Genomic DNA, 8,872 nt, shown 5'->3' on the forward strand with positions numbered 1-8,872 from the left:
GCGGCGAGGTGGCTATGGTTCCCGTCGCCGTACTTCGCCGGGGACCGCGGAGCTGCGGGGAGCGTGGTGCGGTGCGGTGCCGTGCCGTGTGCCGTGTGCCGCGTGCCGCGCGCCGCTGCCGTGTCAGCAGGCCGAGTTTGTCGCGACAGCGACTGCCCAGCGGGCCGTTCTCGGAGAGGTGGGTCGGTGACAGCTGAGCGGTACTAACCGCCTCTGCCTTTGCTTCTGCTCTCCTGACCTGCATGATTTTAATTGCAGTTTAAAAGGTTCCAAAGTATCGATGTATTTTTTTAACGGGAGCTTGGTGCCTGCCCGTGCGGCGTGGCGCTCCCCAGCAGCCCTGCTGCTGCGGGGGCTGCGGGCTGTCCCGGGTGAGCAGGCACATCCCGTAAGGGAGCAGGGTGCCGGCACCAGGGCACTGACCCCGCGTCGGGAGAACGAGTTTCTGGGAGCACGTTCCTTTAGACAGTCCTTTTCAATAGCTCATCCCCGTCTGCCTTAAGAAAACGGAGCAAAGGAATGAGTGTGATTTCCGATCTTCAGGCCAGGCTGTTCGTGTAATTACAGTGGCAGAGCCCTGCTGTCCGTGCAGAAGAGACTGAGTGAAGCTTTCAGTCTGTGTTTTAATAGAAACGTGTATTACAGTAGAGGTGTGACAGTGTCAATTGCTAGGCTACATTTATGTGTGCAGGGAAAGATGTTTCTTAGAATAGAGTAGTTTAGTTTCAGTTGGAAGGGACCTGCAACGATTGAGACCAACTGCCTGACCACTTCAGGGCTGACCAAAAAGCATGTTATTAAGAGCAGTGTCCAAATGCCTCTTAAACACTGGCAGGCTTGGGGCATCGACCGCCTCTCTAGGAAGCCTGTCCCAGGGTTTGACCACCCTCTCTGTAAAGAATGCTTCCCAATGTCCAGCCTGAACCTCCCTTGGCGCAGCTTTGAACCATTCCCACGCATCCTGTCACTGGATCCCAGGGAGAAGAGACCAGCACCTCCCCTCTATGCTTCCCCTCGTCAGGAAGCTGTGGAGAGCAATGAGGTTGCCCCTCAGCCTCCTTTTCTCCAAACTAGACAAGCCCAAAGTCCCCAGCTGCTCCTCACAGGACATGCCTTCCAGCCCTTTCACCAGCTTTGTTGCCCTCCTCTAGACACATTCAAGGACCTGAACATCCTCCTTAAAGTGTGGGGTCCAGAACTGCACGCAGTACTCTAGGTGAGGCCACACCAATGCTGAATACAGTGGGATAATCCCCTCTCTTGACTGGCTGGTTCTGCTGTGTTGATGCACCTCGGGAAGCCATTTGCCCCCTTGGCTGCCAGGGCACACTGCTGACTCCTGTTGAGCCTCCTGTCAACCAGCACCCCCAGACCCCTTTCTGCAGGGCTGCACTTCAGCCACTCCTCTCCCAATTTATACATGTACCTGGTGTTACTCTGTCCCATGTGCAGAGTCCAGTATTTGTTCTTGTTCAATTTCATGCCACTGGTGATTGCCCAATGCTCCAGTATATCCAGATGCCTCTGCAAGGCTTCTCATCCCTCAAGAAAGTCAACAGCACCTCCCAGTTTGGCATCATTAGCCATGAACAGAAACGGTCAGATAATTTTCCTTACAAATAACACTGTTTCCCTTTTTCCAGTCACTGGGGACTTTTCCCTGACTGCCATGACTTTTCAGATACAGTGGAGAGTGGCTTGGCAACTACATGAGCAAATTCCCTCAGAACCCTGGGATGCATCTCGTTGGGCCTCATGGACATGTGTGTGTTCAGGTTCCTCTGGTGGTCTTGAACCTGATCTTCTCCTACAATGGGACGGACTTTTATTCTGCTAGTCCCTGCCTTGAAGTTCAGGGGCTTCAGAGATGTGGGAAGGGAGATTACCAGTGAAAACTGAAGCAAAAAAATTGTTGAGTACCTCAGCCTACTCCATGTTGGTTGTCACCAGCTCTTCTGTCTTATTTACTATGGGGTGTAAATTTTCTTTAATCTTCCTTTTCTGGCCAATGTACCTGTAAAAGCCATTCTTATTTTTCTTTGCATCCCTTGCCAAATTCAATATAGTGATATTTCTCACAATTTGACTAATATGGTCTTCAAGAGAGAAACTTTTTTACTAGTAGCTATGGAAATTGCATGACAGTTACCTTCCTGCAGAGTTTCATGTTGTGAAATGAGCAATTTTGTATAGTTAGACTTGGATTATTACTGAATCTTGCAGTAAGCATGTATCCCAAATCATGGACTTGGCCCTGACTGAATATGCTGTGATAATTTTAAAGGGATAACTTCTGTATTTTAACATTCAGCTATATGCCTTATTCTACTTCTAAACCTACAAATGTTTTTGATACATATGCATTTATTTTTTGTGCTTTGTTCTGGATTGCAAGTAAAATATGCCTTGAATCACACCTGACTCATAATAAGCCAGTTTTGCCTTTCCATAAGCTGCTATGGTCAATGAAAGCACAGAAAAAGTTTGAAATAAGATTTCTGTGGTGTTGTTTCCTTCTGTCCTTTATGTTGGCTGCAGCCTAAATCACATTTCACCTGCTTAGTCACACATTTATTATTGTAGTGAGGAGCATTTCAAGGCTATAGTCACCAGGACATTATAGTAGTCGCTTAGCGAGAACTTCTGTCTATTTCAGGAAGATCAATATTATATTAGCGCAGGCTTTTTAGCAGTGAGAGTCCATTTTGGATAATTCGTGCTGACCCATGAGGGGTTCACAAGCTATTCATATGCCCCGTGACATGTTAATTTCCACAAGAACTGTGAAGAAAGTTGCTGCATTTTGTTTTGTTTGTTTTAAATAAACTGGAGTGCTGTCCCACACTAGCCCGCTCCATTTACTCCTTAGCTAACTGGAGCAAGGAAGCAGCAAACTGAAATTCCTTGGCTGAGCAAGGATAGTAATACAGTACTACAGAAGTGCTGAGTCTTTTTGTCTTCTGCTATTATTTCTATTGCTGCTACTTTTAAGGCCTTAAACAAGATCTCATCTTGATCTGTGCTCTATGCACGTAGTGAGAGATTAAGTGTTCTCCCCTGAATTCCAGCAGAGAAACACAATGAAAGAAATTTTAGAAAAGACTTAGCCAACATCAAGTAGCTGAGCTGCTGCAGGTCAAATCTTACAACTGTCAGGCCTTTCAGTCAAAGAAAGATCAAGATGAGGTCCTGGATTCTCCAGCTGGATCTATTTATAAGAGGGTGGGGTGTGTGGCATGGGGATAAATTAAGAAATAGGCAGCAGAGGGAAAGGTAGGTGGATCTTCCCAGGAGTTAGTTGGGAAAGCAGTTTTGGAAGAGCATGATGTGTTTCTGGAGTAGGATGAGGCAGGATGAAGACTGGGGAGAGCAGTAGAGCGGTCATATGTTCATTTTCCCTCAACTGAACTGGTGGCCTGGCTTTGTGAAGTTCCTAAGAGGTCCCTGGATATCTGTTTTGGGGCAGAGTTTAAGCAATGTAGGGAAAGATTCTCTGTTTTCTTTAGAGTAACTACCTAGCTAGGAGCAGGAAGGGAGAACAGAAAGTTCCCACCATAAATACAGGCTGGCTGGGCAAAAAGCAAGAGGCAAAACATGCAGCTGTCAGAGTATATGTTGTCCTTGTGCACTGTCCGTAAGGTTATGAACAGGTAACAGTGCTGTTGGAGGTATAAATGCTAGGAAGCAAGGGAATGACTGCACCTGTGCTTTAAGGAGCTGGTAAAGGGCTTTTCATTTTCTCCCAGGTCCCAGATCTGTGGGAGCATGAGTAGACCCGAAGTGACAAAACTGATTTGGAAGCTGGTCAAAACATCAGAAAACCTCCTTCTCGGCGTGCCTCTAACCTCGAGGAAACCACTGTTGCTTGTTGGTGCAGACACAGGATGATATTATGCATACATAATTGGTGAGCCATTAGGTGACATTTGGATTTATTGAAATAAGTGTGTGCTAGTGCAGAACCAGTGTAATAACCCCAGGCACGGCTGGACAGAGAACTTCTTGTCTACAGTGTTAATAGGCAATATGGTATTTATGAGCTCAGTCTTCTGGGTGTTATAGCAGTTGCTTGTTTGAGACAGATAAATATGATGGATTTGGAATAAGAGGCAAATCTAACCTCGAAGCAATGTTAATCCTCAAATGTACTATGTAAAACTGCCTGAAAACAACTGAGAACTGTTCTTGATGGAGAATGTCTTGCCAGTTTAACTGGTTAATGGGAACATAGTGACTTCATTTAAAAATGGGAATGTTCCATGTGATGAGTTCAAGACACTTCAGGAGCATACATGTGACTTCTCAGTGATAACATCCTTTCTACACCACCAACCTCCTCTGCAATGCAGTTCATCTCTGATGAGTTCCTGTTTAAAACAACTGAAACACCTCTCTTCACTGTTGATTAGTTTCATTAACTGCTGTATTGGCCCCCAAGGTAAATGTTTTGCAAAGTACCAGCATAATAAATGCCAACTTGACCAAACACCTGTCCCAGGTTTTAGGCATTGTGTGTCCACAGCTATAATGTTCCTTTGCCAAGGCTGCTTGTTCTAATATCACCAAAGGGAAAAAATGAAACCTTCTTCTAATTGCATTACAAATTATATGAGGGTGGGGATGCAAACTATATGACAGCAACGGACAGGAAGAAAGAACTGTTCATACAGCTCAAATGTGAGTCTAGTTTTGCATTGCATGCTTATCCCAATGAATAATGTCTTTTCAGGCTGGAGATATGAAGTGATACACTTCCTTTTGGTAAGCTTGCGAGGCAACCTAGATTGTCAGGTGTGATCTTTTGGACCAACTGAGAACAGACAGGGCAACATTGGAAGACTGCCATTTGAGGTTTTTTAAATACTTGGAGCCGTGCTATAAACCAAACTGTAGTAAAATATCTCATTATTTAAGCATGCTGTCATATGTCTGTATTCTGGTTGCTTGCTAGACAATGTGTGATATAAACATAGAGGTTAGTTAGCCTGATATCACCATATTATTTAGGAGTAAACTGCTTTTTTTTCCCATGGAAGAGGGAGAATTAATAAAATTTAGTGATTGGAATGACTTTGTTGAAGTGTTCTTTTTATCCTGTTTCTTTTTTTTCTTCTTTTTTTTTCTTTTTTTCCTCCATCCCTTCTGTATATCGCAGAGTCATAGAATGGCTGAGGTTGTAAAGGACCTCCAGAGGTCATCTGGACCAAATCCCTGTCTCAAGTAGGGCCACCTAGAGCCAGCTACCCAGGTCCATGTCCAGACGGCTTTTGAATATCTCCAAGAAGGGGAACTTCACAACCTTGCTGGGCAACTGGTGCCTGGGCTTGGTCAGCCTCACAGTAAAAATGTGTTTCCTGATGTTGAGGAAGAACCTCCTGTATTTCAGTCTGTGCCCATTGTGCGACTGTTCACTCAACTGCTGCTCAGGTTTTTGCCAACACAAGCTCATGCTAAGGCCTGATGCATGCTGGGAGCAGAGCCGTTAGATCAAAGTGAGGGCAACACATAGGCAGGACATGGTGGCCAGAAAGGGCTAAAGGTCATTATGCAGCCACTATCACCTGCAACTTGCTGTCTCCTGCAGCCATAATCTTTTTGTATTGGTTGTCTGGCAGTTTCTTCAGGATCTACTAACTCATGGAAATGTTACAGACCAAACTTCCAAGCTGGAAGGTACAAGTATGACAGCTTACTCAAGTTTTTGAAGTGGATCCAACAACAGCTGGACTACTGAGGTTTTTGTGCTTCCCAGTGTGATAAGGGGATTCCCGCACCATGACAGAAGAGGAAGGATAAGCACTCTCACCAGTGGCTAGGTAACTATTTTACTCATACATGCATGAATTACAAGTTATGAGTAGTGAGTTATGAATTAGAGAACAACTGAGTTAGAAATCTCATTACTTAAGTGATGAATTAGTGAACTCACATGCTAGACTAGTCTGTACAAAGGAGATTGAGCCCTTGTTTGTCATGATTATTTGTTTCCTTTCCAAATAAGCTCATAATATGAGGTTTAATTTATAGAGTATGTGGTCATGTAATTTTGAGAAATCCAAATGGACCATGACAGCATTGCATCTTGTCCTGTCACTGGGCGCCACTGAGAAAAGCCTGGCTCCATCCTCTTTGCTCTCTCCCTTTAGGAATTTATATACATTGATGAGGTCCTCCCTGAGCCTTTTCCCAAGGCTGAACCATCCCAGCTCTCTCAGCCTTTCCTCATAGGAGAGATGCTCCAGTCCTTTCACCATCTTACTAGCCCTTTCCTGGACTCTCTCCAGTATGTCCATGTCTCTCTTGTGCTGGGAAGCTCAGAAATGGACATAGCACTGCAGGTGTGTGCTCACCAGTGCTGAGGAGAGAGCAAGGATCACCTCCCTCCACCTGCTGCCAGCACTCCTGCTATCGCAGTGCAGGATACCATTCTCTGCCGTTGGCGCAAGGGCATATTGCTGGCTCATGTTTAGCTTGGTGTTGAACATGAACATGGACACCAGCAGGTACTGGTGCATGAGGTTGTTCCCCCAGCAGGTGCAGGACTTTGCCTCCTTGTTGAACTTCATGAGGTTCCTGTCAGCCCATTTCTCCAGCCTGTTAAGGTCCCTCTGGAGGGCAGCATGACCTCTGGTGCATCAGTCACTCCTCCCAGTTCTGTGTCATCAGCAAGCTTGCCGAGGGCACACTCCACCCCATCATCCAGATCATTAATGAAGGTGCTAAACAGGAGTGGACCCACTACTGACCCCGGGGGTACATCTCGCCCCAGGAGGGTGTAGGATGTGCTCAGCTGTCTCCCGCAATGGGTGCATTGGAGCTGGCTGGGACTGGCCATGTCTGGTATGGAGCAGCCCTGGCCTCTCCTCACAGAGGCTCCCTCAGCAGTCCTGCCACTGCCAACACCTGGACAGGGACCCCAATACACCGAGCAAGGGTGTCTGGAGCAGTGCAAGTGCCTGGGCAAGGACAGGCAGCAGGCTAGGTGGAGGGACTGCAGCTGGTGGAGGAGTTGTGGTGGGGACATCTGCCGAGAGGCATCCCAAGGCCTGTCTTTTGGCCAGGGCCTCCACGTTGGGGCTCCCGCCTGCCTCAGCTCACATGCCATGGAGCCAGGGCACAGCACGGCTCTGTCCTTTTCCTACTATAGGTGCTCACTCTCATCACAACCCCACAAGGGCCTGCAAGCTGGCTCTTCCCAAACGAGCGACTGGGGTCCATGGGCCGTCCCAGAAGGAGCTGTTGTGGTGTTCTGGTTGCTCATGTATCTCGTTGAGGATGGGGGCATGCAGCAGCCCCTTGGCACATGCCTGGGGCCACTCTGGTGGCCAGAGCTCCCCATGATGATGTGGAGCCAGAGCGGCTGAGCAAATTAAAGCCCCATGCAGCCCCAGCCCCAGCCGGGTGTCACCCAGAGACATCACTCCCTCCTTGCCCCATGGGGACACCCTTGCCATCAGGGCTGACCCTGCCCAGGCAGGTGGAAGGCAGGGGGCCATGCTCAGGATCCTTCCTAGCCCTGTGCTGCTATGCCAGATACCCAGTGCTCTGGGGGCAACCTGTGCCCCCATGCAGGGACCCTCCTGGTCCCCCGGGAGACTATAAAACACACATCAAACACCCTTCTTTCTCTAAATAGGCTGTGGTGGCTTGACCCCAGCAGATCAATGCCCAGATGGTTGTCAAGCAATGGCTACTTTGGAAAGACCAAAGGCCCAGGCTTTATTGTGGAGCATGAAGTTACACTGCATGGAGTACCCCTGTGGTCAATGTGGGTTGGCTGTCCCTGCTGTGTCTGCTCCCAGCCTCTCGCCCAGAGTCAGCCCACTGGCTCAGGGACACGCAGAGAGAAACAGAGGAAGCCTTGGTGCTCTGCAAGCACTTTTCAGCGCCAGCTAAAATGCTGGTGTGGTTTCAACACTGTCTAGTCACAAATGCAAAACACAGCGCCATGTGGGCAGTGGGGTCTCTCGCTCCCCCCAGTAGATCCAACCTCTCACCTGGAAGGAACTCGCTGTGTCCTACTGCCTGTGTGCCTGTGGCAGGCATTCTCCTCCTGGCAATTGGTTTGGGGCTGTTGCTGGAGTGGCCTCCCCTGGGCAGACAACACTCCTGCAGCAGAAGGAGGACACACAAGCTTGCAGGGGAGCTTCGTTTCTCCCCAAGATGAGGAGGAGAAAGGCTCCTCCAAGAGCACGAGGCACTGCCCTGTCAAGGAGCAAAGCTGTCAGCAGCATGGACGGATGTTTAGCTGAGCCTGCTCAGGTCCTCGAGAACAGGTACGAGGGTTTGTTACTCCCGGGGACATCAGCTGGCGGGTAGGACCCACAGAGTCTACAGGGGGGCTAGGGGGACACGATGGAGAAGCCGGCGAGTGCTGTGGGCAGCACAACAGTCCCAGGGCTCAGGAAACCTGCTGTGAGCAGGGAAGAGGCTCAGATGAAAGTGCCTCTGGCCCCCTGGGCCAAACCCCATGGTCCTGCTGTCTGGGGTCTCAGCAGGAGACTCGGAAGTTCCTGCTGCTCTCCAGCTCAAGTGTTTCTGGGTGCCTGGAACAACTACCATGCAGGTATATCTGAGCAGCCTCTGGCAGAGCTGCAGAAGAGCTCATTTCTTGCCTCCCTGGGCCTCCCCAGCAAAGGGCTGCTGGGCTGTGGAGTCCTGGTGGGTGTCTGCTTAGGGAGAGAAGCCTTGGGGGGTGTTTCGGAGAGGGCTCTGGCCCTTGTGCTGCAGAGGCCCTGGGAAGAGGTGGAGGCTTTGGAGGAGGGCAGTTTCTTCCCTCTCCCCAAAGAGTGCCAGGCCTCTGAGACACCTGCCCAGGGGCAGGTTGGTGCTGCAAGGGTAAGAGGGACCTGGGCTGAGAAGCTGTCCAGTG

General features: G+C 49.0%; 1 long non-coding RNA gene across 1 annotated transcript; it reads left to right on the plus strand.

Annotated features, from left to right (window-relative positions):
- The first annotated feature begins 9 nt into the window (after positions 1–9).
- LOC137676746 (uncharacterized) lies at positions 10–5,067 on the plus strand. Its single transcript, XR_011050128.1, has 2 exons — positions 10–178; positions 3,747–5,067. It is a non-coding gene; the product is annotated as an uncharacterized lncRNA (long non-coding RNA).
- Positions 5,068–8,872: the final 3,805 nt, after the last annotated feature.

Source organism: Nyctibius grandis, chromosome Z, assembly GCF_013368605.1.
Source record: "Nyctibius grandis isolate bNycGra1 chromosome Z, bNycGra1.pri, whole genome shotgun sequence".
Taxonomy (NCBI): Eukaryota; Metazoa; Chordata; class Aves; order Nyctibiiformes; family Nyctibiidae; genus Nyctibius; species Nyctibius grandis.